Source organism: Triturus cristatus, chromosome 3_1 (assembly GCF_964204655.1).
Source record: "Triturus cristatus chromosome 3_1, aTriCri1.1, whole genome shotgun sequence".
Taxonomy (NCBI): Eukaryota; Metazoa; Chordata; class Amphibia; order Caudata; family Salamandridae; genus Triturus; species Triturus cristatus.
In genome coordinates, this window is record NC_140583.1 from 289,724,929 (window position 1) to 289,752,114 (window position 27,186).

A 27,186-nucleotide genomic window follows, 5' to 3' on the forward strand; every position below is an offset into this window, starting at 1 on the left:
CAGGGGACCTGGGGGATTTATTCCTCCTAAACGTAAAATAAATATGGTAAATAAGGATTTATGAGGACTTGGGGTTAATAGGATGGGGAGTGTTTAGTTTCAGGTTTATTTTTTTGTGGGTATTTATTTTAGAGGTATATGTATTTATTTCATAACTGTTAATTATTTTCCTGTTATTTTTCATTTATAATTGTTTTCGTTTGTTGTAAGAGTAGAATGTAAGTGTTTAAGGTGAGTAGGGTGTGGAGTTTTTTTATGTTAGGTTTTTATTTGAGGGCATGGGTATTTATTTGAGGGCGTTAGGAACTTAGAAGTTATTTTTTTTATTTATTCCTCTATGTTTACATTTTTTATTTTTTTAGATTTTAAAATGAAATCTAAGGGTTTTAAGGCAATAGAGTAGAGTTTTAATTTTGGGGTTACTTATTTTTGAGATGTGGACGTTTATTTTTGGGGTGTATGTATTCATTTTTTGTTTCTTTTTTGCGATCTTTTTCTAATCTATAATTGTTTTTAGCCCTCGCCTAGCGGTGCAGCGCATGCGCCGCTCGCTTTGCGAGGCATGCAGCATACACTATAGGTGAGGGAAGCCCCGCCCACTCCCCTGCCCACTTTTTCATTGGCTTGTGGCTTTTTCCTTTCTAAATGCTGACTTCTGATTAGTTTAGAGGCTGCTAGTCCCGCCTCATGACGGCCATGTCTCCTTCCGCGGCTATTGGCCCCTTTATTGCATGTTTCCTGAGCACTACTTCACAGTCGATCGTCATTTGGGCTTCTTTTTGGTAGGATGGTAGTTAGTTTTGGACTTTGTTGTAAGGGGGATTGGGCTTGTTCCTCTTGTGAAAGCTGCTGCTGCTACAGTGCACTCTGTGTACAGGCAGCATGCTTAAATGGCACTCGCACTGGGCACCTGGTGATTTGTAAATTTAATATATTCCTCACAGCGCCGCGTTCACTTTTAATTATTGAGCGTGAGGGCAGCCTTTAGTTTAAAATACTAAGTCTGCTCCCGCCTTCATTTCTACATCTAAATGCGACGGCCGCCTTCACTTATCCCACAATCACATTTATTTCTAAGCATCACAGCCGCCTTCACGTTTAATTATTAAGCGCGACGCACTCTTTCACTTTTAAATTGTTAAAGCATCCGAGGCATTCTGCGTATCAACTCACATTCCATTCAAACATGGCCGTGAGCTTTGCTGCCTCTAAATCACGCCCCCGTTTGCAGCTCCCCTTGTTTTTGCGCATGCTTAATATCTAAAGCATGCACACAAGGTTTGGTCGTCCCGAGCCTCCGGGTGCAAACAAGTAAGACACTCCTCCCACAGAAGAGCAGCGTTAGTGCTGTGAAGTGCTTCTCGAACTTCTTTGTGTTCATTTTTCGGTCCATGTACTGTCTGCAATATAGGTAGAGCAGCACTGCTGAGAAGTGCAGGTACTGTGCCATTATAATATTGCAGCTCTATTAAGACGTGTCTAATGTGTGACATTAGCCATTTGCATCTTAAGGTTCGAAGTCATAGGTACGGGAGCTCAGCTGGGGGATGCCAGTACTGTGATATAATTACAGCAGCACTGCTGTCAAGTTATGGTACTGTGCATTATAAATATAGCAGGATCACAATCTAATTTCAGCACGGTGCCCTTTCACCAGTGCCGCGCTGGTTTTGCTTTCCCTCTTGTGTCTCTCTCTTCGCTCGCTCCTCCACCCCTCTCTCTTTTCTGTCTCCCCTCCTCCTCCAATCAATCATGGGGCTCTCTCAGGCTGTTACACGTGAATAATTCTCAAAGCTTGCTCCTTTTGTGAGTTTGCACTCTTTTGTTACTAGCAGTCTGTAAGTGTTTGTTTTGTGAATGTACTTGTTTCTGTGCCACAGTTTTGTTACAGTTTGTTTTAAAATGCAGCCTGCACTTTTATTTTTTCAATGGTTTTCATTTGAAGTGCTGTAATATTTAGGTAAAGTTCATGCTATATAAAATTAGCACGCGGCACCGCAGCAGAGCTTTGAAGTTAGCTCCCCTCACCTTTGGCGTGATGTTTTTGATGTGACAAAAATACATGTCCTTTTCTAATATATGAAATACACATGCAGCTCCGCGATGTATGCACAGCTTCAAAGTTAGCTCACCACGCCTTTGCCCCAAAGTTTTCTATGTGTTTGTTTTCAATACCCAAAAAATCTTTAGGTTAAGTTCACGGTATATAAAATTGACAAACAGCTCCGCAGCATGCGTAGAACTTTACAGCCAAATCCCCACACCTTCAGCGTGTTGTAATTCATTTGCAAAAAATGTCCTTTTGTAATACAAGTGGTACTTGTATAAAGCGCTATACAACTGGTTTTCATATGAAGTGCTGTCATTTTTTTAGGTTAAGTTCACACTAACATGTCCTTTTGTTATACAATTGGTTTTCATACGAAGTGCTGTAATGTCTGTAGGTTAAATTCACGCTAACATATCATTTTCTAATACACCTGATTTTGAGATGAAGCGCTGTAATATTAGGTTAGGTCCACACTATATAAAATTGATTTGCAGCACTGTGGCGCGTACAGTGCTTTAAAGCCAACTCACCACACCTTCAGCGCGATGTCATCCTTGCAAATTAAATAAGAGAATTATTTTTACAGATGTCTTTAGGGCTATTTTATTGAGTTCCCTGTTCCCTAATCAGTTAATTCTGCATCTTTACTCATCTGGTCTAGGACCGAGCAGAAGCTGTTTCTGATGTATGTGGTCATAGTGTCTAACAAGCACTTAACATAAAGATTCAGAACTTTCACAATATGACTTTTCAAGTTTTCCTAAAATGCCTTACGTACGTTCTATCACCAAAAGAAATATTAAATGATGGTTTATATATTTTTCAACATCATCATACTGAACCTGCCTATAGGGAGCTGCGCTTTGGTACTGAGAGTGTATAACACAATAGCAAAAACAAGGCATAGGAAACGAAAATAGGTTACCGATAGCCTGGTTTAAAAGTACAGAATGCGTTCCTCGGGTTGGCTGTGGAAGATCATGGCATATAGTTACGGAATCAAAATTCATGACGGGCAAAATAAAGACGGTGGCAGGCGCAGGGTTCCAGGTGTACTTTTGGGAAGGTCATGCAACTTTTTGTAAAGCTGTCTATTACCTCTGAGCTGAGTTTGCCACAGATCAGAACACATATGCACATTTCTTTTATCTACAAAGTGAAACATTTTTCCCCCATTGAAGAAGCTCTTCCCTTGCACCCCTGCCAAATCTGAAGGCGAGTGTTTACCTTCCCAACCTGGAAAGGCAGTTGCTCCAGCCCTTTGCTGGAGTACATGTTTGACCGTTTCCAGGGTGGTAGGAGGTCTGAGGGAAGTCTGAGGTTGCCCAGAAATATGCACACTTCCAAGGCAGACCACCCTGGAATGCAGATTTTCCACCCCTTATGAGTGATTAATTATTATAAAGTTATCTGGTAAATCTCCAGTAGGAAATCCATTTATACCTGTCAGAAATCGCTTTTCTAATAATCTGTAAATTCAGTTCTGAACCTATGTTTACAATCAAATTTGCCATTTGGAATAGGGCCATTTGATCCTTATATTTAGGCCACGGAGCTGTTATCAAAGGTGTGAGCGGTCTTTGTTTCATCAATGACACTCAAGGCCATATACAAATAACATGCTGGATGTGACATTTCCTTTTGTAATACAACTGGATTTTACATAAAGCGATATACAATTGGTTTTCATATGGTGCACAGTAAAATCTTTAGGTCAAGCTTTCGCTATATAAAATGGACATGCAGCACCGTGGCGCATGTAGAGCTTCTAAGCCATCTCCCCACACACAGAGCCTGCTTGGAAACTGCAGTGCCCTGGGGCTGCTGCTCCTAAGTGCATAGTGTTTTTGAGTATTGCATGTTTGGGGGAACATTCTGTGCTTCTTATGTAACATATCTAATATGTGTGCATTCAGTTGGTGTGCATTCTGTATATGTGTGTACCTTGTATCTCTGTACATGCCTGTGTACCTTGTGTGTGTCTACGGCGGTTTTTGTGCCTACACATTTTTTTTCCTTTTATAATGCAACTGCTGCTCATCTGATGCAGTCTCATACCTTCGGGTTAACTTGCTAACCTTGGGCGCAAAGATTTCCACATGTTTGTTTTCGGCACACAAGCGGGGGTGTTCACAGTTAATAAATTAATCACTTTTTTTGCAAGCCCATTCCAAAGCAATCTAAGGCCCACTTAGGTCACTGGACAATATAGCCAAATGATGCAGGCTGAGTCCCGCACGCAGATGGCATATGAAGACAACAAGCATTCAAGTCCACATAATTCAAAACACTGCCACACAATTAACTGCCATGCAATTCCATAACACACAAATGCACACCACATAATTCCACTACACATCACATTTCAACATCCCATACCTCTACACCATGCAATTGAACTCCACGTCATGCCACATAATTACAATACATCAAATTCAACTTCAAAAATTTCTACTCCGCTCCATGACACATAATTCCACTTCACATACTAAAACTGCATGCAACATTACGCTCCACACAACACAATTCAACTCCAGATAATTCCACTACATATAATTACACTCCAACCTACATAGTTACACTTCACACCACATAATTACACTGCACATATATACACACAGCTCCAAAACACTTAATTATACTCAACAAAATTCACCTCCACAACGTGCCCATATTTACACTCCACATAATTCCAAACAATGCCACACCACACAATTCAATGCCACACAACACCATACCACACAACACAACATAATTACACTCCACTCCATACCACATAATTTCTCACATAAATCTATTCCATCCCACATTGCAACACTCCACCTAAATACAATCCACACCATGCCATATAATTCTGATCAACTTAATTTCATTGAGTGCCACACAATTCCTTGCAACACAATTCAACTCAACACAATTCCATCCCACAGTCACAAAATTCCACTCCACAACACATTATTCATCTACACACCACATATATCCAATCCACCCCACAAAATTCCACATAATGTCACATAATTCAACACTGCACCACATAACTCCACTCAGTACATGCCACTTCATGACACACAGTACCACTACACAAAAGTCCACTACATTTAATGCCACTTAATTACTATCCCCATAATTCCATTGCACACAAACGCACTAATCCAGCATTTCTCATATTGGTTCACTTCAGGTCTTTCAGCACAGTTTCTTTGCCATAACCTTTCAAAAAATCCAAACTTCAAACACACACTCTCCTCCATTTCTCTCGGCGTCTTCTGCATACACAAGCGCAGCCTCTTTATGCGTCTATAAACACTTCAGCCTTTCATTCCCTCTTTTTCACACACTCTTTCTACTACTCTATCTAGATTTTATGGTTGTATGTCAGAACCACGCAGGCGTTAATCACACCTGCCTTAATAACTCTGTCCGAAAAAGAAATGAGTCTTTACAGTGCATTCTGCTACCACACAAATCGTTACAATGACTTGCCTTAGGGAAAGCACTGGAGTTAGAATGGTATAATTTACTATTCCAACTCCAGTCTGGGCAACAGTAGGGAAAGTGTTGAACTTAAAGTCCAGCATCAATCCAGCAATGCTTTCCTTAAGGCAAGTCGTACTAACAACTTGCGTGATAAAGGAATACGTTGGAAAGATGTATCCGTGGTTCGGGACGCAGTGTTTAAGGCACAGCATGGTTTGAGCTGTAGTATAAAGGCTGTTTTTATTCACCACTTCATACACAAACTACCGATCACTCTTAATCTTACTTTATCTATTTTATACAGCTCCCGTCCCTATCTACTCACCATACCACATATTTCCAAAACACAAATTTCAACCCCACACAATTCCACAACTAACAATTCCAATTTCAACCACATAATTCCACTACAAACATACAACTACTCCACTACAAACAAAAAACGTAAATAAAAACAATATAATTTACAATGCCAATAGCTCTTAACTTTAACAAATGCGAGACCGATTGCATTGCAAATGCTTGTTTGTTTATGTTCTAGGGATGTAAAGAGTTTACGGGATTACGGTGGAGAGTTTACTTTCTGGGTTATTTTTTGATGTGAGTGGGTATTTCTTTATTGGTTATTGTTTTTGGATTTCTTTAGTAATTATTTCAAATTATATATATTCATTTTTGGTAACGTACACATATTGTTTAGAATGCTAACATTTCTATTAAAATTAACAGAGAAATATTTCTACCAACAGTACACAAAAATTAGACACGATTTCTTTTTATACAAATCTTCATAATTTAAAAAAGCATGCCTTTAAAAAAATAATTACTTTTAAAAAACATAATACTTATGTATATATCATTTCCAGTTAAAAGAAAAAATGTTCTTTTCTCAGCTTTTTTCTACAGCCTGTGTATTCCAGCTTTCTCGGTTAAGGAAAGAAGTTTTCAACTGCCTCAGTCAAGTAAGACCTTCATTTGTTTACATTATAAACCTTTAAAAATATATATTATTGTAAGAAAAGGCTAGGGAAATGCTGGGTGTCATGGGTGATGGCTTTATGTTTTAATTTCATTACTATTTGCATGTTTTTGAATGTTTTCTCCTAATAGAGGTTTCTGGAGTCGGTATCCTCCCGGGTCGTTTGTTTTTGGATCATTTTTTTCATTTTATTTAATTAAAATACTTCTAGCTGATAAGTTGTCATACTTTTTTAAAGGTGTCAACTCAGTTTTTTTAAACATTTTGTTTTTCATCGTTTTGTTATTTGGGGTAATTTATTTAATTATCTGGCCTTAGGTAGATGTAGGTAGGTGATAGCAAAATTAGCCAACTTAATGTACCTTCTTACATCTTTCTATCCAGGCAAAATGCTACTCTCGGTATGACCTACTTCTATTTACTATATTTTTATATTGCCAGTCACTAGAACATTAATTTCACTGAGGGTGTAAATAGCAGTATTGTAACCAAATATGTTTTTATTAAAAGACAGGTTATTAATATTCAGTATCTTTTTTTTTTCTTTTCAAATGTTATTTTCTATTACATGGATTGGTAATGTATTATGTATGCAATGTTTTCTAGATAGTCCGTTTTAAAATCCACATTCCTAATTGTTGGATTTAAAAAAAAAAGAGTCTGTCCTTAATTTCTTTATTACCATTATTTTTCACATACTTCGGGCTGCAGACTATTCGTAAAAGACTGCCTGTCTTATTTCTTGGAAACTATGCTCCTTTGTGAACATCTCCAGGAAATGGTAGAAATTAGGGTGGGTTTTCCTATTGAACTAGAGAATGAGTTATGCCAATCCTCAATAACATTGTCTGTGTTTGCATCTCTCTCTAAATAGATTGAGTGAGTAACAGTTCCACAATTCAATATGATAACATGTATTTTTTCCTGCAACTGGCCTGCTCAAATCACCAATCCATATTTCTTCAAAGTAATTTAGTAATGGCACCAGTTTCTCTTGATTATGTGTAAAGTAGTCAGATGGAATAATACTGGTGTATTACTCACCTATATGTTCAGGAGATACAAAACACAACACTGTTCACTTTTTGTACTCTGAACTGTGGTTTACTGTAAGACTTATGGGGCCAGATGTATGACCCACCAATTTGCGACTCGCAAATTGCTACGCATTTGCGTCTCACAATTTGCGACTCGCAAATTGGGATGTATAACAGTGTCTCAGACACTGTTAGCGATTTCTAATGGGGTTGCAAATTGCATGCCTCATGAATATTAATGAGGCTGTTGCAATTTGCGACCCCATTAAGAATGACTAGCACTCCCAGGGATGGTGGTCTGTAGACTTTTTTTTAAATACATCCCGTTTTCCTTGAAGGAAAACGGGCTGCATTTAAAAAATAAAAATGAAACTTTTCAGTTTCATTTTTTTAAGGGCAGGCAGTGGTCCCTGGAACCACTGCCTACTCTAAAAAATATTTTCTCACATGCTCCCCTGGGGACCCCTTCCCGTTTGCGAGTGGTTTACCACCTACTTGAAGTAGGTGGTAAACTGCGAGTTTTTTGCGGCCGCAAATGCAGTTGAAAAACAATTGCACGTTGCATGATGACTCGTTATTAGGGAGGGACGCGTTTTTATTATAGCAGGATTCGCAAATGCTATTTTGCGAGTCAGTGACTCGCAAAATAGCATTTGTACATGCCATTACCCTTTTTTGCGGTCGCAAATGGGAGGATCTCCCGTTTGCGGTCGCAAAAAAGGGTCGTACATCTGCTCGCAAGTCCCCTGCTAAGAATGTAAAGATAAATTTTAAAAAATCCCAAAAGGCGAAGGAAAAAGAAAAAGTTTGAATTTGTGTTTCAGGATAGAGTTCATTGATTGTGACAAGTTTGATGACAATTGTTATTATTTTCATATTGTGTGTGTAGGACTGCTTGTCTGGCAATGAAGCATAAGAGGCAAAGATAAGAGGCATTATGGTAATATTTATTTTACTATGTATAGGATAAATCTAGGTAATATATCCAGACATCACTATTTTCTAGAATGACAGTGTTATGAAGTGTTGCAAACATTAGAATTTTAGAGGGTTTTTTTCTTCTAAGAGAAAAGGAATGGTTTATGGTTGTAGGTTTCTGTTAGTTTTGAAATTAGTATTCAATGTCACTAAAGGTATTAGGTTGTTTTGTCTTTACATTATTTGCTTGTCTTTTTCTACTAATCAGTATTCAAATATGGAATAGTGGGTATCTCTCCGGTAATGCGGACGGGGACATTTCTTGCTACACCCCTTAAAACTAAACCACAGGATTCACTGGTGATAGCTCCTGAGGCCTTTATTTGTTGTGCAATTTCTCCTAACTCTAACTCTGTTGCTGAAGCAGAGTGGTTATGCTCACTTGTCCAGTCTGCAAAATCTCCTAGAGTAACAGCTCTGCCTTTGCAACAAGTTGAGAAGTAATACATATATATCCAATGAGCCCCTGGTTCGCTTCGTCGCTCCTTGCATTAAATGCATCAACCATGTTTGAATAACTGACTCCTCCTTTTTGATAAAACGTAGTTTGTTTTCACCATGTTTTACATATTTTCCTACATAAAATGTAGAACTACGTTTATTACTGTTTTATTTCATCACTTGATCTGTGGTCCTTATTGATCTACTGTGTTTTTTGTTTTTTACGGATCATCTGGTACAGTTTTCGGTGAGATTTTAATTTGTCAGTTATTTTAGTCCGAATCTTAGTGTTTCTCTTAGATAGAAAATATGTTTTTTATTCCAATTTCTTGAATCTGTTGGAAAAGGATTTTTTTTTGTTTAATTTAGTACCTGCTTTTGGTTGGAGATAAAAGTTGTTTATAATGTTTGCTTGGTTTGTATTTACATTTTTATTTCTAAAGGTTACTGTTTATTTATTCAATGTTTTTTTCTTCAATTCAAAAGTAAACCTCCTAAAGGGATTCCTTTATTGTTGACTTGAGGTTTGGTACACCTGTCATGAAAAAATAGAAGTACATTTAATATGCAATTGTGCTGTTCATGTTGGCTACGTATCTCGATTTATTTATTTCTAAGTTGTGCTCACCTACTTTGGTTCCTAGATGGGTCTGTAGTTTTCTCAATGTTATATCGCCTTCAGAGTCGCGCTGTTAACCTCCGTGGCTGGCATTGACTGCTTTCACAATGGAGGATGATGTTATTTAAACAATTTTCTCAGCTTTTGGACTAAAACTGTTATTTAAATGTGTCACAGAATGTATGTTTTATAACAATGAATTTAACGACTGAAATCTAGATTATCTTAATAAGATGTGAAAAGTCAATTTTGTAATTACTAGAAGGCACTGTTCCAGGGTCGGTATGGTTGAAAGTCAACCAAGACCGTACCTCAACAAGGGGAAAGTAAAGAGAAGGATCTATGTGTTAGAGGTCTAGGATGGGGTACTCAGGATGGGGGGGAGACAGCATCAGTGTCTCTTGTTGCCCTCACACACCCCGAGGGATGTCATGCTTCATCATCGGGCGGTGCTCCTCGTCGGGCCGGCGGTGCAATGCCCTACGGGTCCCCCGAAGGGTCTCTTTAGCGGAGATCTTTTAAGAGAGCTGCCGATTGGTGCATGCGGGTATGTGGAGGGGGAGTACCAGGGTCAGTGGTGGCTGTAGTGTGTGCAGGAATACAAATACCTAAGGGTTACCTGGGAAGCTAATTTATTAAGAAGGCTAAAATATCTTTCTTTTGGTCTAGGTCTAAACGCAAAGGGGGCACAACAGACTCCTCTCTGCACACACTACCTGTTTAGGAGACACTGTACCTCCCCCCCCCCCCTTATTGCCGAGTGGGAGGGTGATATTTTACCCCCCCCACTACACATAGTCTGGGCATCACTCCCCACACTCTTCACCTCTACTGGTCCTGATGAAGCGCCATGGATCATTCTGACCACTAAAGGCGCGAAACATGTCGACCATTTGACCTGTACCTTCAGTTACTACTAAACACATCGCGTTTTGATTAGTAACATTTTTCCACGTATTTTAGTGTACCAAGGGTGCCTTCTTATTAAATTAGCTTCCCAGGTAACCCTTAGGTATTTTTATTCCTGCACACACTACAGCCACCACTGACCCTGGTACTCCCCCTCCACATACCCGCATGCACCAATCGGCAGCTCTCTTAAAAGATCTCCGCTAAAGAGACCCTTCGGGGGACCCGTAGGGCATTGCACCGCCGGCCCGACGAGGAGCACCGCCCGATGATGAAGCATGACATCCCTCGGGGTGTGTGAGGGCAACAAGAGACACTGATGCTGTCTCCCCCCCATCCTGAGTACCCCATCCTAGACCTCTAACACATAGATCCTTCTCTTTACTTTCCCCTTGTTGAGGTACGGTCTTGGTTGACTTTCAACCATACCGACCCTGGAACAGTGCCTTCTAGTAATTACCCTATTGACTTCTCGGAGCACAGGCACTGGACCATTAACCAGCTCCTGGTCCCCCCCCCTCCCTTTGTTTGGATACAAAAGTCAATTTTGACCTTCTTTATTTGTCAAATATCTGCACCATATTAGTTGGGGGCAGATATGCAGCACTTTTAAAGCATACCAAATAAAATCTAATTTTTTAATGTGTTTGTTTAATTTAATAATTAATATATTTCCTTAGTGTTAAATTTATATATCACCTGGTAAATAAAAAACTGGTTGTAAACATATGCATGGTAAAGGTAAAACGCGTAAAATTACTTTACTTTTTGTGGTAAATGTATGCATTGTAAAGGCTGCATTGTAAAGTACCACAATATAAATACCTGCAGGATATCAACTGACATTCCTGGCCTGGATATCATGAATATGATGAGTAGTCAGGAGTTTGTAGTTTCCTTCCCTCCCCAGCACCTGTAACCAGTCAGCAAACATCGACAGGAGGTAGAGTGGTCTTCCTAGATATAACACCTGCTTTACAAACATGAATACAAATAATTATATAGTCGAAGCTGTAATCATTTCAAGATAACCCTTATAATATTCTGTAGATTTAAAGTGCTATTTAAGTGCGAGACTCAGAAGAAAACTGTAAAGTTCTAACCCATTGTCTTACAAAGTCAGGACCTTAAATACTTTAAACACAAAAGCGGGGCTAGAACACCCATAGAAAACTATGAGAACAATATTATACAAAGGCATATTATTAAATCCATGTCCAGATTTTATCCTATGGTGTTAGGTATCTTAGAGCTTGACATTTTATTGGTCGCTTAGTTTTTAGTAAGGAGAAGGGTGCTACTCTTCGTATCATATCACATATAAGGACATAATAAGTCAGCAAAGACAACAGTTCCAAATCTCCGCGGCCACGGATTGGACGGTTGGGCTCCAGAGAACACTGACATAGCAGTAGCCCTTTTTCATGAAAAAGACAGTCGATTTTAGGACTGGAGCCATTAAGGTATAGGAGCAGTTTAAAGGTGGAAAGACTCTGGGAGCACCAGCTGTGGACTTTAGATGCTAAAAGCTCAGTTCAATATATGAGCGCACTAGTGTGCGAAAACATAACTGTGGCCGCAATGTCACTAAAGTACTCAGCCCTGCGTGTGCCTGGTTGGAAGAGTGGGTGTTGCAGGCTTACACTCCCAAAGAGCATTTACAGACAGGCATGCACTTGCCAGGTTATGCTGCCACTCTTTGAGACAAGATTACTTTGGTCGGTGTGGTCAGCAGGTGAGCCAATCAGTTTGCATTTCCACCCACCTCTCGCCTGCTTGTGACAGGAGGTCAGTGCCTTCAATCAAATGCTGATTGATTGCATTTTCAAGTGGGACTGGGGATCCTGCTAGACCTGCTGGAATGGATTAATGTAGGATATCTTAATGTCAAGTGAGAGTGAGGGACCCAGCTGCTCCTGCTTTAATGGAAGTAAGAACAACCTAATTTGCCTTTCTTCAGCACTCTCATCTGAGACTCTCATGTAGTCCAATATGATTTCCCGTCACCCCTCAAAAAAATAGTAAACAACCGTCAATCAGGCAGCCTTCTAAAACCTATTTAGGGAAGGGTAAGCACAAATTGGGTTTACTTTGTATTCAAACATCTAGTAGCAGGCTTAGGTTTCTATGGCACGTATCATGGGAAATACCAGCCTTGTGATCTCTGGAGATCAGAGCCCGCAGCAGGAGTTCCTGGAGTCTCAGGAACTTACGGCAGCACTTTATTCACTTGATGTGAATCTACTGGCTACTCTCCTTAATTGGCTAGCTCCAGGACAGGCTGAAGGGAGGATTACAGGCAACAACTTTTGCTTCAGTAACATTTTCTCTTCAACTTGGCAATTCACCTTTGCAATACCATTGTTCTCAAATGCCATTTTAGAGGCACTTTTTGAAAACACTTAATTTAAATAGCGCCAGTCCAAACTGGTGCATCCCTTTACTGCCTGTTCCTGATTGGGTAGTGTTCAGTTCCGCATGAGAGCAGATTTGGTGATTCCTCCCAGATTTTGGAAATTATGTACATTTCCAAAAGATTTTTTACATTTCTAAAATGTAATGCCTGTGTGTACTCTATTTCTGTCGGATTACCAAGCATTGTAAAAGCTATGGAAATCTGGGACACCATCACCAACCTCTCTGCTAACATCGCCTTCATTACAGGAATGTGGCTCACCCAACTGGGAACCCTGACATCGCCTCCCCTGATGGCTACAAGATGGTACACTGAGACCATACCAACAAACAAGGGGGAGGCACTGCCATCATCTTCAAAGATATCATCAGATGCACCATCACAGATGGCGACCCCATGCCCCTCATGGAACACATCAACGTCCTGCTACAGACAGACGCAAAGACCGCGATAATAGGCATCCTCGCCTACTGACCCCTAAGAGCCCCCTGTTTATGTACTCTCACCACTACTTCTCACTTGGCAACCTCCACTTCCACATTGACAACCCCAACAACAACAACTCTATCACCCTCCTGGAGAAACTGAACAATATTGGCCTTACCCAACTGGTCACCGAACCCACACACAAGGCCGAACACACACTCGACCCCATTTCCACTTCCAGTGACAGAATCAAGTTTAGTCACACCACAGAACTCACCTGGACTAATTATATCATCATACACTTAACCTTCTCCGACGCCCATCACACCATATGCTAAATGTCTCACCGTAGCTAGAGCAAAGTCATAGAAGCTCAATGGACACAATCCCTCACTGCCACCCAAGCCTGAGAAAACTTTGACTAGGCCATCCAGAACCTTTCTGCCTGGATCACGGACTGTGCCCCTGAAACATGTAAAGACCAACAAAACCTCAAAACAAACCAGCTGTTACATCCCAGAGCTCAGGACCACCAAGTGCAAGTACAACCAACTGGAGAAGCAATGGCGCACCCAAAATAATTCCCCTGACAGAGCCACCCACAAAACCGCCCTCTGCATCTATCATCAACACATCAAGGCAGCTAAGAAAGCAGCCATCACTGCCTGGATTGACACCGCAGCAACCCACACTAAGGAATTCTTCAAAATAGTCAAGGAATTCTATAACCTCACAGCCGCAGAGAACAACGTCCACCCCTCCTAAGAACTCTGTGACACCTTCTCAGTCTACTTCCACAGCAAGATTGCCGTTATCTACAACAACTTCAACCCCCAACCCAACACCCTCAACCTCAACAACCTCGATCCACCAGCTAACATCAGCCAAAGAATCACCGCCTGGTGGCCACTCACCACCCAATCCAACACAGCCTTCATGTCTTCCATCCACTCTGGGGCGCACATTGATCCCTGCCCCCACCACCTCTTTAACCTCATAAACAACCCAATCAGCATGGAACTCGCCAGTATTGTCAACACCTCCAGCAACACAGCAGCCTTCCCAGGCAGATGAAAAAACGCAGCAGTCAAACCCATCCTAAAGAAGCTCTCCGCCAACCCGAACGATCTCAAAAACTATACGCCCAGCTCCCCTCCCCAGCTAAAGTTCTCGAGAAAGCCATCAACTAACAGCTCACTGCATTCCAAAACTGGACCCCTCACACTTAGGATTCAACAGCAACCACAAGACTGAGACCGTGCTAATTGCTGCAACAGACAACATCTGAACTCTCCTCGACCATGGAAAAAACGAGGCCCTGATTCTCCTCGACCTCTCTTTGGCGTTTGGCACCATCTCTCACAACACCCTCATCAAAAGATTCTACAACATAGCAAAACAGCAAGACGCCCTTAAGTGGATCGCCTCCTACCTTATAGGATGCACAAAGAGCATCCAGCTAACTCCCTTCACCTACATACCCAAGGACATCATATGCAGCGTACACCAAGAGTCCTCACTGCCCCACCTTATTCAACACGTACATGACCCCCCTTGCGGATATCATTCGATCCCACAGCCTCAACATAGTCTCTTAAGCGGATGACACACAACTTATACTCTCGCTCACCGAGGACCCCACAAATGCCAAAAACCATCTGCTCCAATGTCATGACCAAGGTAGCCAACTGGATGAGAGACAACTGCCTCAGGCTGAATTCCGACTAGATAGAAGTAATTATCTTTGGGGACAAAACCTCCGCCTAGGGCCACAGTTGGTGGCGAGCTGAACTCTGATCCACTCCCACACCAACAGAACATGCACGCAACCGAGGGATCATCCTTGACAGTCAACTGACCATGAGACGACAGGTCAACACAGTCTCCTTCTCCTGCTTCCACACTCTTTGCATGCTCTGCAGAATCTTCAGATGGATCCCTATCAACACCAGAAAGACCATCACTCAGGCCCTTGTCACTAGCCTCATCGACTACAGCCACGCTCTCTATGCCGTCATCTTCACCCAGCTCCTCAGAAGACTCCAGACCATATAGAATGCAGCATCCATACTCATCCTGGACGTTCCCATGTAGTGACACATCACCCCGACCTCAGAAACCTCCACTGGCTCTCCACCCAGAAGAGATGCCAGTTCAAGATCCTCATGCACGCCTATAAAGCCCTCCATGATCAAAGACCATCAACCATTGACTGAAATTCCATCAACCGTCCGGACACCTGCGCTCCTCCACACTCGCACACACCCTCTGCATCAATCGAAGCTGCAGCGGGGGATGCTTCTTCTCCTACATCGCTGCCAAGACCTGGAACGACCTCCACCTCTGAACAGCACCTTTCCTGGAGGACTTCAGAAAGACTCACTGGCTTTTTGGTGGATACTCGGCATCCTCAGTATCTTCAATCAAATGCTGATTGATTGCATTTTCAAGTGGGACTGGGGATCCTGCTAGACCTGCTGGAAGGGGATTAATGTAGGATATCGTAATGTCAAGTGAGGGACCCAGCTGCTCCTGCTTTAATGGAAGTCAGAACAACCTAATTTGCCTTTCTTCAGCAGTCTCAACTGAGACTCTCATGTAGTCCAATATGATTTCCCGTCACCACTCAAAAAAATAGTAAACAACCATAAATCAGGCAGCCTTCTTAAACTTATTTAGGGAAGGGTAATCACAAATTGGGTTTACTTTGTATTCACCCATCTAGTAGTAGGCTTAGATTTCTATGGCACATATCATGAGAACTACAAGCCTTGTGATCTCTGGAGATCAGAGCCCGCAGCAGGACTTCCTCGAGTCTCTGGATCTTACAGCAGCAACTCCCTTCCCTGGCTAAGCTCTGCAGCAGCTGGAGTCAAAGTAGGCACAAACACTCTTAATGAGAAATCTCAGGCTACCTGATACTCCTGGCAATGACTTAGAAAGCTGCAGGCAATAGTCAACTTTAACCTTTTACCAGCATACGTCAGTCTTTCTCCAATTGTCTCCACAAAGCCACTGCCTCAAAGCCAATGAAAATACAGCAGAATACTTCTAGGCACCTGGACTCCTAGCTTGCCACTTGCCTGTGACCTCCAGTTCCTGCTTGTTCCAGACTGACCCAGTGACACCGCAGCTGCCAGGGTTTTCCTGCTAGGGTAGTCCTGACCAGGTTTTCCTACTCCCTGTTGTTCCCACCAACAGAAGTCCCGCCCACCCCAGAACCTACATAATGCAGGCCGCAGTTTATTTATTTATTTGAAAAGTTTTATATATAGCGCTGGCTAGACCCGGAGGTATCAGAGAGCTTTACATGAGAATGGACATTGTTTCAGAACATTGCTACATAGTTACAGTTGCAGTTACCAGTATAAGCTTAGGAGAAAAATTTGATCTTTACAATAATATAAGATATTACAGCGTAGCATATCCAAGACATTAAGGAGAATGGAAGGTAGTGGGGGGAAATGGTAAACAGGGTAGGGGAAAGCAAACAGAGTAAAGAAGACCTGAAGGGGGAAAGTACTCAAGGGGGAACAGAGCAGTAAGAGAGAGACAGATAAAACCATGAAGAACCGTGAAAAACAATGTCCGATGTCCGGCTGGGTAGGTGACGGCCGAGGGGGAGCCCCAGAGCCAGACTCCTCTATAGCTGCACAGGACAGCTCCACTAGACAGCGGCCAAGGGTACTCGGGCTCCGCGGTAAGTACAAACAGTTTTAGTTTTGGCCCTTGGGGGCATCGTCATAGTTCCAAAGAATGCATCAGTCCCCGTGTTACTAGGAGGCGTCGTCTGCCTCATCCTCCATCTCGCCCCCAGGTCGGAGGACGTAGAGAGGGATCACTGGCGATGTCAAAGGAAAAAGGTTCACTAACGGTGAAAGTAGCGGAAACGTCTCACTCAGAGGGGTGTTATGTATGTAGAGGGGCGGTGTGTAGCCACAGCCAATGACTACAAATTCAGGAGCAGCTACATGGCATTAAGGACACAGGAGTTTGATGGAATGCTGTGTTACCTTCATGGTATCCCGCTAACACAGTGCATCTGATGCTGTAGGAAAGACTGCCGCATGTAAAGTATAGTCTCTACAAGTGTTTGGCACCATCTTGATTGCAGAGCACTCGACTGCCTCAACGAACACAGACAAAGTGAGTAATTGAGAAGTTGCAACAGATCAAGGGGCCACTAATGAAGGAGTGCTGTCCATTAGTGCTCTGAATTGTACACGAGTCAGATATTTGCAGCTAGATGAGTGCAGAAGAGGTACGAATTGGGAAGTTGCGGTCAACATTATAGAGTCAGGCAGTTACAGGCAGCATATCGAGACTGAACGCCGAGAATGGCGAGAACAATGTTACAATGTTACAATCTGCAAACAAATGGTACCTTAAGCAGAGGAATACAGATATATTTCCTCATAAGAAGCAGCCGCTCGGAGTAGGAAACAGATGTACCACTGGGCTGGAGGAGCTGCGATCGATCGGGTGAGTCCGCCATTTTGGAATCGAAGCGGTATTCCCCTATGGTGATCTTCCCAGGAGGGGTAAGCCGGCAAGTCGGCGTTTAAGGATGCGGGCCGAGTGGTGGTGGCGCTGTTTGCTGAAAAAACAGAGGTCGGCTGCAACGCAGAACACTTCTTACACTTCTTATTTCTGGCACCTGGGTGGGGGACGGGCCAGGTACTTATACCTACCCAATCCAAGTACCGGCGGCGGCCTCTTGGTTCCCCCGCTGGACACGCTTGTACAGTCGTGTTGTATCGCGTGGGCCGGGAGACCGCTTTGCTGCATTGGTTTAGGTACAGTGAGTAGGGCGCTTTGGGGCCAGCCAGTACAACTGAGGAGTGCAAGTCATTTACAATCGTTTGAGTGGTCTGATCAGTTCATGGCTGCGTGTGAACTGACAAACCAGTGTGGTGGAGGAGGCACTTAGACCTCACAGGCAACAGACGGCAGTTTGTAAGCTGCAGATGTCTGGGTGAGCTACTGCCCCTGGGCCCTGCACGCTGTCCTGGAGGAGCGGGACCAGTCTGGGTACACATCTCAGTGCGTTAGATGCCATGTTCTTGGTGTGGAGCAGCTTCCGGGTGTCAGTAGAACTATATCAGTTGCAACCACATCAATAGCCACCTGGACACCAAGCTTGCCACTTGCCAATGGCCTCCAGTTCTTGCTTTTTCCAGATTGATCCAGTGACACCATAGCTGCCTGGGTTTTCCCGCCAGGTTTTTCCACTCACCGTTCTTCCCACCAACAGAAGCCTTGCTTACCCCAGGAGATACTTAATGCAGGCTGCAGCTCTACTGCGCAGTGGATGCACACAGTAGCATGCCACTGGCGTACTTGAGGCACACCAAAAACAAGCCCTTCTGTGCATGTCCATGCCTGGACCCCGTCCTGCGCCACAGCCCCTGACCCTCCCACCCCCGAAGATACACCATCGCCAAGCTCTACACCCTCGATCCCGGACCCTCCAATATATTCTGCGACTGCACTGATCGACGCTCCATGGTAGGACCTTTAACCTGCACCTACTGCCACTTCACCTGCCTCCGCACATACACTAGGCCACACACCAGCCCCACCCTGAACACACCACAGACACCACCTGAACATAAAAACCAACTCACATATGCCCTTCTCAACATAGTCTTCCTCACTGAGACCTGGCTCAACCCCACATTTAACCTCGACATTGCCACAGCGATCCCCAACAGATATAAAATCACTCACCAGGACCGCACCAACAAGCCATGAGGAGCATTACCCACAAAGAGCCCATACAGTGCACCACCACCCCATGGAACACGCTTAGGTGGATCAACTCCTTCCTCATCGGAAGAACTCAGAGGATCTGAGCACATTTTCCCTTCCCTGAAGATCTCTGGTTTCTTCTAGAGAAATCTTTCAGTGAAAAATTGGAGAGATGCAGTCATTACTGCACAAGCCTGGATTCCTAGCCTTAAACAAGCTCCTGTTTGTGCAGAGTTTGGAATTACCTCCTATTCCTAATACATGCCAAATTGTTTGATTTGACTAAAATCATAAAACCCCTGAGAAAACTTTATATTAACTGTGAACTATGAAATAGGGTTTTCATTTCACATCCTAAATGAGGAAAAGTCTAATGTGAGTTACATAAATAGTGATGGCAGCTAGAAAATGTCAGTGGCCTGTAAAGTCCAATCCTATCATCTCAAGAGCTACTTAACCAAAACTACACCATATCTTTCACCTATGATGGTTATGGAATCCAAGGTGATGTGAGTTGGCCCACCTTTTATAAATAGGTATTGTTTAATGAGCTAATAAGTCCAATATGTTTGCAGCCTACCAGACAGCCGTCTGTTTTGCTAAGGACATCTTTGGGACATTTAGAAAGTTGACGTAGGAATGCATTCCATGCATTGCTTACCATTGGCTTTGTGGTTTGTATTTCACATTTTCTGACTTTCTATTTGCTGGCTTTTTTTTTGCTTTAGGCTGTCCAGCTTGAGTTCATCCTTCCCATTGCCTAAACCTTGTTTACTGTACTCTTCCACAAACTTGCTTCCTGTAAACAGGCCTTTAATTCTCGTTCTTATCTTGTCGCATTTGCTGTGCATTCAAAGACAGAGGTCACATTTTGGGTCGTGTCTTCCAGGGAGTTTTGCATTTATTTTTATTTCTCTAACTTCCAAGTGAGAGGGTTTATATGACAGTCATGCTGACCGCTGGGGGCGGGGGGAGGGTCAACAAAATGTTTATGTCTGTAAATGAACTCTGCTAATGATCAAATCAATACATTGGGTGATGACATTTCCACACATTGTTTGTGCGCTGTATACTTTTATCAGAAACTATATGTGAGTGCAAATGTAGTGGTCTCATTTCAATTGAGGATGTGTTGTCTGTAATGCCACCATACCATGCATGCTCCACTTTACCTCACTGCACTCTAATATGCACCACTGCCTTCTATTCTGCACCACTCTACTCTGCACCACTCTACTCTGCACCACTCTACTCTGCACCACTCTACTCTACACCAATCTACTCCATGCCAATGTCCTCTAGCCCACACTGCTATACTATGCACCTCTACACTCACCTTTACTGCACTCTACACCACTCCACGACTCTCCACTCTGCCACCCTACTCTGCAGCACTGCACTCTTTGCCACTGCACTCTACACCAATGCACTCTACGCCACTCTACTCTGCACCACTCCACTGTACGCCAATCCCCTCTACGCCACTCTAATCTACTCTGAACCACTGCACTCTACTCTGAAACAATCTATTCTACGCCACTGCAATCGGCGCCACTCCACTCTACCCTGCACCAGTCTACGCCACTGCACTCTATGACAATGCATTCCACACCACTTTACTCAAGAACAAAGCCCTCTATGCCAACCTACTCTGCACTGTTAGACTCTACGCCACTGCATTCTATGTCACAGCACTCGATGCCACTCTACTCTGCACCACTGCACTCTACGCCACTCTACTCTGCATCACTCCACTGTATGCCAATGCACTCAGTGCCACTCTACTATACACAACTGCACTCTACAACAGTATACAGCGCTGCACTCTACGACAATATATTCTGCAACTGAGCTCTACGCCACTCTATTCTGCATTGCTCCACTCTATGCCATTGCTCTGCACCACTGCGCTCTGATACTCTATCTCCCTGCACTCTACACCACTTCAATCTACTTTGAAACAATCTGCTCTATGCCTCTCCACTCTACGCCACTTCACTTTACATCAATGCACTCTACACCACTTTAATCAAAATTAATACACTCTGCGCCACTGGACTCAACACCACTGAACTCTACACTAATCTAGTCTGCATCGGTCCACTCTACGCCAGTCCACTCTAAGCCACTCTAATCTGCTCTGCACCACTGTGCTCTATGACGCTCTACATCACTGCACTCTACGCCACTTCACTCTGAAACAATCTGCTATAGGCCATCAGCATACTACACTCTGTGCGACTACATCTGCGCCACTCCACTCTGTGCAACTGCACTCTGCGCCACTGCACTCTACTTTATACCACTGCACTGTACTACAGTATACTCTACGCTACTGCACTCTACGCTACTGCACTCTACACCAGTGCACGCTGCATTGCTCCACTCTGCATTACTCCACTCTATGTCACTGCGCTCTATCCTGCATCAATCAACTGCACCACTCTACTCTACTTTTCAATAGGTTTGTATAGCTGGGCACTTGCATAAAATATGAAAGAAGGTTCATCTCTGGTTACACATTCAATTCTTCAGTGCCCAATCTACCCATTTTTTGGAGTGTAGTGCAGGCGTAATAAACCCTCTGTAGTGTCTTAAGATAAACCAACCTAAACCCTGCCCTAAAAGCTTCCTCCCTAGGTGAGGCCATTGCTTCTGACCACTCATCGTCGTCTAGTCCCCAAATGTCCAGAGCCCACTTTTCTAACCCTGGGTGTAGTTCGCGAAGTAGCATTACACATAGCTACGCAAAGTGCACTTCGCACTACGCGAGCTACGCGTAGCACTTCGCGAACTGCATAGTACCCTGTTCGAATTGTGCAAGATGTCGTTTTCAATGATTGCAAAGTGCGGACAAGCATCCGGCACTGTGCAATCATTGAAAACGGCATCTTGCACAGTGTGAGCTGTAGTTTTCTGCCGCTCGAGTAGATTTTTACTCGAGCTGCAGCTTTCTCAACGCGGACTGGTAGTTTTTCATCGCGAGCGGTCGCGAGCATACGCGACCACTCGCAATGAGAAACCTGACCTCCCCGCGTTGAGAATCTCGCCGGGAGGTTCATTTTTCACGCTCACGATCGCCAACTGGATGTTGCTGATCGCGAACGAGGAAAAAGTCTCGCCGGGATGTCATTTTGCTTGCTCGCGGTCGCCAACTTGGCGTTGAGGACCGCGAGCAAGCAAAAAATGACCGCTGCACTACGCAATGCTACGCTACGCGTGTTTGCACTACTACTTCGCAAACTACGCGAGCGTAGCGCTTTGCCCAGGCTTACACTTTCCCGTAGTTGTTGGAGCGTATTTGGTATATTGTTTGTTAGTTTTTCATACGTGAGAGAAGTGGCTTTACGTGCCATGTGACCATCAAGCAGACGGTCATAGAGTGGTGTATATTCTGGGAGTTCGCCCCCCCCCCGCTGGGATTGCAGATTGTAGTGCATGCCTGAATTGCAGGTATTGAAAGAATTCTGAGTCTGCTAGCTCGTATTCTCGCGGGAGGTCTGCAAAGGTGAGTATTGCACCCCTGACCCACATGTCCCCAATTTTTGAGAGGCCTAATAGTTCCCATTTGTCGAACCCCGGGTACCTTCCCGGTGTTCCTAAGACTTTCGAGTCCCATAAGGGGAGGGTCACATTTTTAAACAAGTGAAGAGCACAAGGCATTAGGGGTTGCAAAAATCTAAGTTTTCAATAATTTCGGATTCAGTCAGTCTTAGATTTGTAGGAAGAATGTTCCATGCTCTGGTCCCAAGGGCTGCTAGGGATTTGCCCCCTTTAGTATGGGAGGATTAAGCAAATTTTCTGAGTGGGATCCGAGAGTTCAGGCAGTGACATACGGCGTAAACCTAGCAGGTAGGTGTTTTGGCCCAGATGCTCTGAAGGCACTGAAAGTAATTAGGAGGATCTTGAATAGTATTCTTTTTTTAATAGGCAACTAATGCAGGGTATTAAGAGCTGCAGAGGCCGAGGAACGTCAGGGCAATTTTAATACCAAACGGGCGGCTGCATGTTGTACTAGCTGCAGCTTTTGAATCACTTGTTTCTTGGCACCTGCAAACAAGCTATTACAGTAGTCTAATCTTGACAAGATAAGTGATACCACTTCTATCTTCCTTGCAGGACAGAGAATGCGGTCAAAAAACATTTTGAGAGATTTAATTAAGCTAAAACACATACCTGTCACTGCAAGGGTCTGTGGCCGAAAAGAGAGACATGCATCAAATTTTACGCCAAGGTTTTTTTTAGCACCTCTACTATGTCTGGGCCGAGTGGGGCATCTTCAGGCCACCATAGTATCAGGTTGAAGGGGTTGGCTTTGCCTACTAACATGATCTCAGTTTTGCCCGTATTACATTGGAGCTGGTTTAGTCTCATCCACCGGATGACCGCTATTAGGCATAGCTTAAAATTCTGCTCTGATTCAGTGGAATCTTTGTCTAGGACTACAATCCATTGGATATCATCCGTGTATGAAGTTGTTTCAATTTTAAAAGATGATATTAACGAAATGAGGGGGGCCATGTAGATGTTGAACAATAATGAGTTAAGAGAAGATCCCTGTGGTGTGCCTGAGGTGATTTGCCTACGGTTGGTGAGAAAGGATTTCATACTGGCCAGAACGAGTCGGGACATTCCACAACTTCTCATGCAAAGTAAAATAATGTCATGTGAAATGGTGTTGAACGCAGCTGATAGATCCAATAGAATCAGCACAGCATTCGTTCCTGCATCTAAGGTTAATTTTACCGTATCTGCAATTTCCAGTAACGCTAATTAAGTTAAGTGTTGGGACGAAATCCCGACTGACGGTGGTGTAGTATCTTGGCCTCTTCCAGAAAATTTGCAAGCTGCTTATTGACCAGTTTTTCTACAATTTTGCCAAGGATAGGCAGTAGTGAAACGGGAAGGGGGTTGGAGAGGGTAGAAGGATATGTGACCTGTTTTTTCTGGAGTGGTTCAACTACGACAAGTTTCCAGTCTGAGGGGACGTTCGCTGTGGCAAGTGAGGAGTTTATTGTGTTGTTGATTACTGGATTGACAGTGTCAACAATAGTGTGAAGCACAGCAGATGGACAAGTGCCAAAAGAAGAGCCAGATTTGCATGAGAGGATTGCTTGATGAGACTGTTCCAGGGTGACGCCTGGAACGATGGTCCTGTGTAAGTAGAATCTAACTCTAAGTCTTGAAGTATATGCGTAATACTGTAATCTTTTCGAGTGTTGTGAATTTGTTCTTCGAAGAAGGAGGAGACCTGATCACATAGGATCTGTGGCGGGGATATGTCTTTAATTAGAGCTTTTGGACTTATGAAACCCATGTTGCTTTGTTTGTGATATTGTTACATAAATCATATTGGAATGCTGGAAGCCAACTTTCCGAAATCTGCACTTCCCAAGATTCTGAAAGCAGGGGTCAGATAGTTTGTGATCCTTCCTTTCTCTGTGCTGTAAACCCCGCCTAAGAGTGAGTGACAAAGTCAAGTTTCCAAGTTCAGTGTTGAGGTGTAACCTTTTGATTGCATATCATTGTAGAGGGTATGAATCTGCGCATATTTGATAGTCATCTTCCAACTTCTGACTGATCCTTTCTGTCTTGCAATTTCCTGTCCCATTTGTCTGCAGTATATGCTTTCCCACTTTTATACCAGAGAAACACTGGAATTTTATGTGGTTTTCTCTGGATTTACTTTCTGCAGTGCTGAATTATTTATTCTGCAGTCTGTATTGTCAGAGGCTCTCTGTATTTTACACTTTCTCTCTTCTGATTTTCAAGGCATTTTTATTTTGCTTCAGTTTTAGTAATTTAGTGTTATGGTGACTGTTGGTAAAGGCATGGTTACCACTACAATTAGTCTCCTATAGTTTGTTAAGAGTCTCCCTGCTCTTTCCTTCTAGTTTTCACACCAATTTCTCTCTAACCCTAATTGTCCTTCAGATCTTATCTCTAGTGGGCCACCACTGAGCCGACTCTGATAATGACTGTGACGCTGCCGTTCAGAGGGAGGATTTCGGTGGGGGAACCAGAGAGGACAACAATGGCCGTGTGGAGTTGAGCAAGTGCCCCGGGGTGCGGTATATTTTTAGGATCGCGGCTCGATGCTTGTCTTGGAGCTGTGCTAAAAGCTGGAGACTTGCTAGCTGATTTTAGCTCCGAATGCATTGGGTGAATCGCAGATGGGTGGAGACTCCTCCCGTGGCCCTCTTGTTGGCTATATGACCCTCTAGCTGAAGCGCTTATCTTTCCTTCCATTACTGCCTCTAACTGACCACACTTACTTTCAAACCCGGTCATCACCTCATGTCTGCTTATTTTCATAAAGTGTGGCAACATGGGCTGTAGCTGAGCTCCCTCCTCCTCTCTCTCCTCCTCAGTCGCGGAAACGTCTGTTGGTGGGTTGCATTTGGAGTAATGGTCGTACTTTTTTTTTTGGTGCCTGTCTTTCCTTTCAGTCTGGAATTATCAATGAACTTATGGCCCACATCTTCTAATCTTTAAGGCTTCATGCACAACTTATGAGCTTGCTTTGCATTGGATTCAGGCTGCCTCCCATGCTGGATATTATTGAATGTTATCCTTTGTTGCCACCATTATTGATCATAATCAGCGATGTGATTTTTGGGAGTGGTAGTTTGCGTTGGCGACAATTGGAAAATAATTGATATATCTCCTTTCATAGAGCTTGTAGACTGGAGGTGCAGTGCTACACAAGGTCTGCAAAACTGTTCAACATTTGATTTGCGACTACCCCAATGTGCCTCATAACCAGGGCATTTCAACGGCGTCTGCATCATTTAACCTAATAGATTTACTTATTTCTAACTCACATTCCGATACGACTCTATGTCGGGGTCCAGAGGCTCTTAATATAAAGACGCAAAGGTAAACTAAAATGCATGAAACAGGACCCTCCACTCCCTGAATCCCTTTTCAAGGGTCAAACTGGAGACCCCACAGCAGTGGAAGCCATTCTAACCAAACTTGAAGCCGTACATGATATTGCACATAGTACTATGAGAAACACGGACCTCCTTCAAGTGAAGGTAGCGGCAATCAGGAGTGATATGAAAGACTTAAACATCAGACTCAATCATGACGTAGGCAGGATAAGCAATGTAGAAGATCGCATGCTGGCCCATGGGAAACCACTTCAAAGGGTCAAACAGGTTGTGTCCTCTCTCAAACATGATATTATCGACATGGAAGATCTCAAGAGGCATGGCAATCTGAGAATATTTGGGCTTCCTGAGGAAGTGGAAGCAAAGCTTCATCTATGGTTGGATTCTTGGAGTCCTGGGTTCCGGCCATCGCTCAAATTTCATTCTACAGAGATTTTGAAATATAATACGCTTACCGGATACCTCCCATCCAGCGTAAAAATTCTACAACTCCACTACCAGTACTTTTTAAACCTCTGTTCCAACAACACGCAGAAATCATTTTGGCACAAGGGGATCTCCTGACAAAGGACTAAAATCTCAATTTCTCAGGACTTTTGCAAGAAATATTGTGACAAGGAAGAAGGACTTTTTGGCCCTGCATAATAGACTGTCTGAAAGAAACCTCCCATATTCATAAGCTGGTCCTGCATGTTTCAGGATCGTCTTCAAAGGTAAATCGCAAATCTTTGAACCTGCAGAGCTTGTCACCTTCTTGGACAATACCTCTGAGATTGACATGGATGAGGGCTGTGTTGCAGGCTCCTCGCATTTTCCTCACACTTGACTTTTGATAGGGTTCATTGGTATGTTGTTTTTATGTGTAAATGTTACTAATTTTGCATATATTAATGGTATGACTCCTCTTAGTCTGGTTTGTTACGGAATGTACATTTCTACTTGTAGTGATTTTATGAATGGAGTGTGCTCTTGGGACGACCTATGTTTAACTCCGTGATTATGTTGCTTGCTTTTCCCAGGGCGTATTTTTTACTATATTTTTTTACTATGTGTTTTAGATAGTTACAACTCCTCTTCGCAATAGAAATTTGATGGATGGTATCCACACTCAGGTTACTTTTTGTTTTCGGTTATGGGTCCTTGTGTAGATGGTTCTATTCAAGCTTTGCTATTACTCTCAATACTCCTTTATAGTCTTACAATGTAT

The 27,186-nt window shown here is 43.2% G+C and overlaps 1 long non-coding RNA gene across 1 annotated transcript in view; it reads left to right on the forward strand.

Moving 5' to 3' along the window:
- The first annotated feature begins 1,305 nt into the window (after positions 1-1,305).
- LOC146860114 (uncharacterized) overlaps positions 1,306-27,186 on the forward strand; it is a 142,363-nt gene continuing 116,482 nt past the window's right edge. The window contains exons 1-3 of the long non-coding RNA XR_014979098.1: positions 1,306-1,438; positions 6,069-6,127; positions 6,421-6,489. This is a non-coding gene — a long non-coding RNA (uncharacterized LOC146860114). The remainder of the gene's footprint in view (positions 1,439-6,068; positions 6,128-6,420; positions 6,490-27,186) is intronic.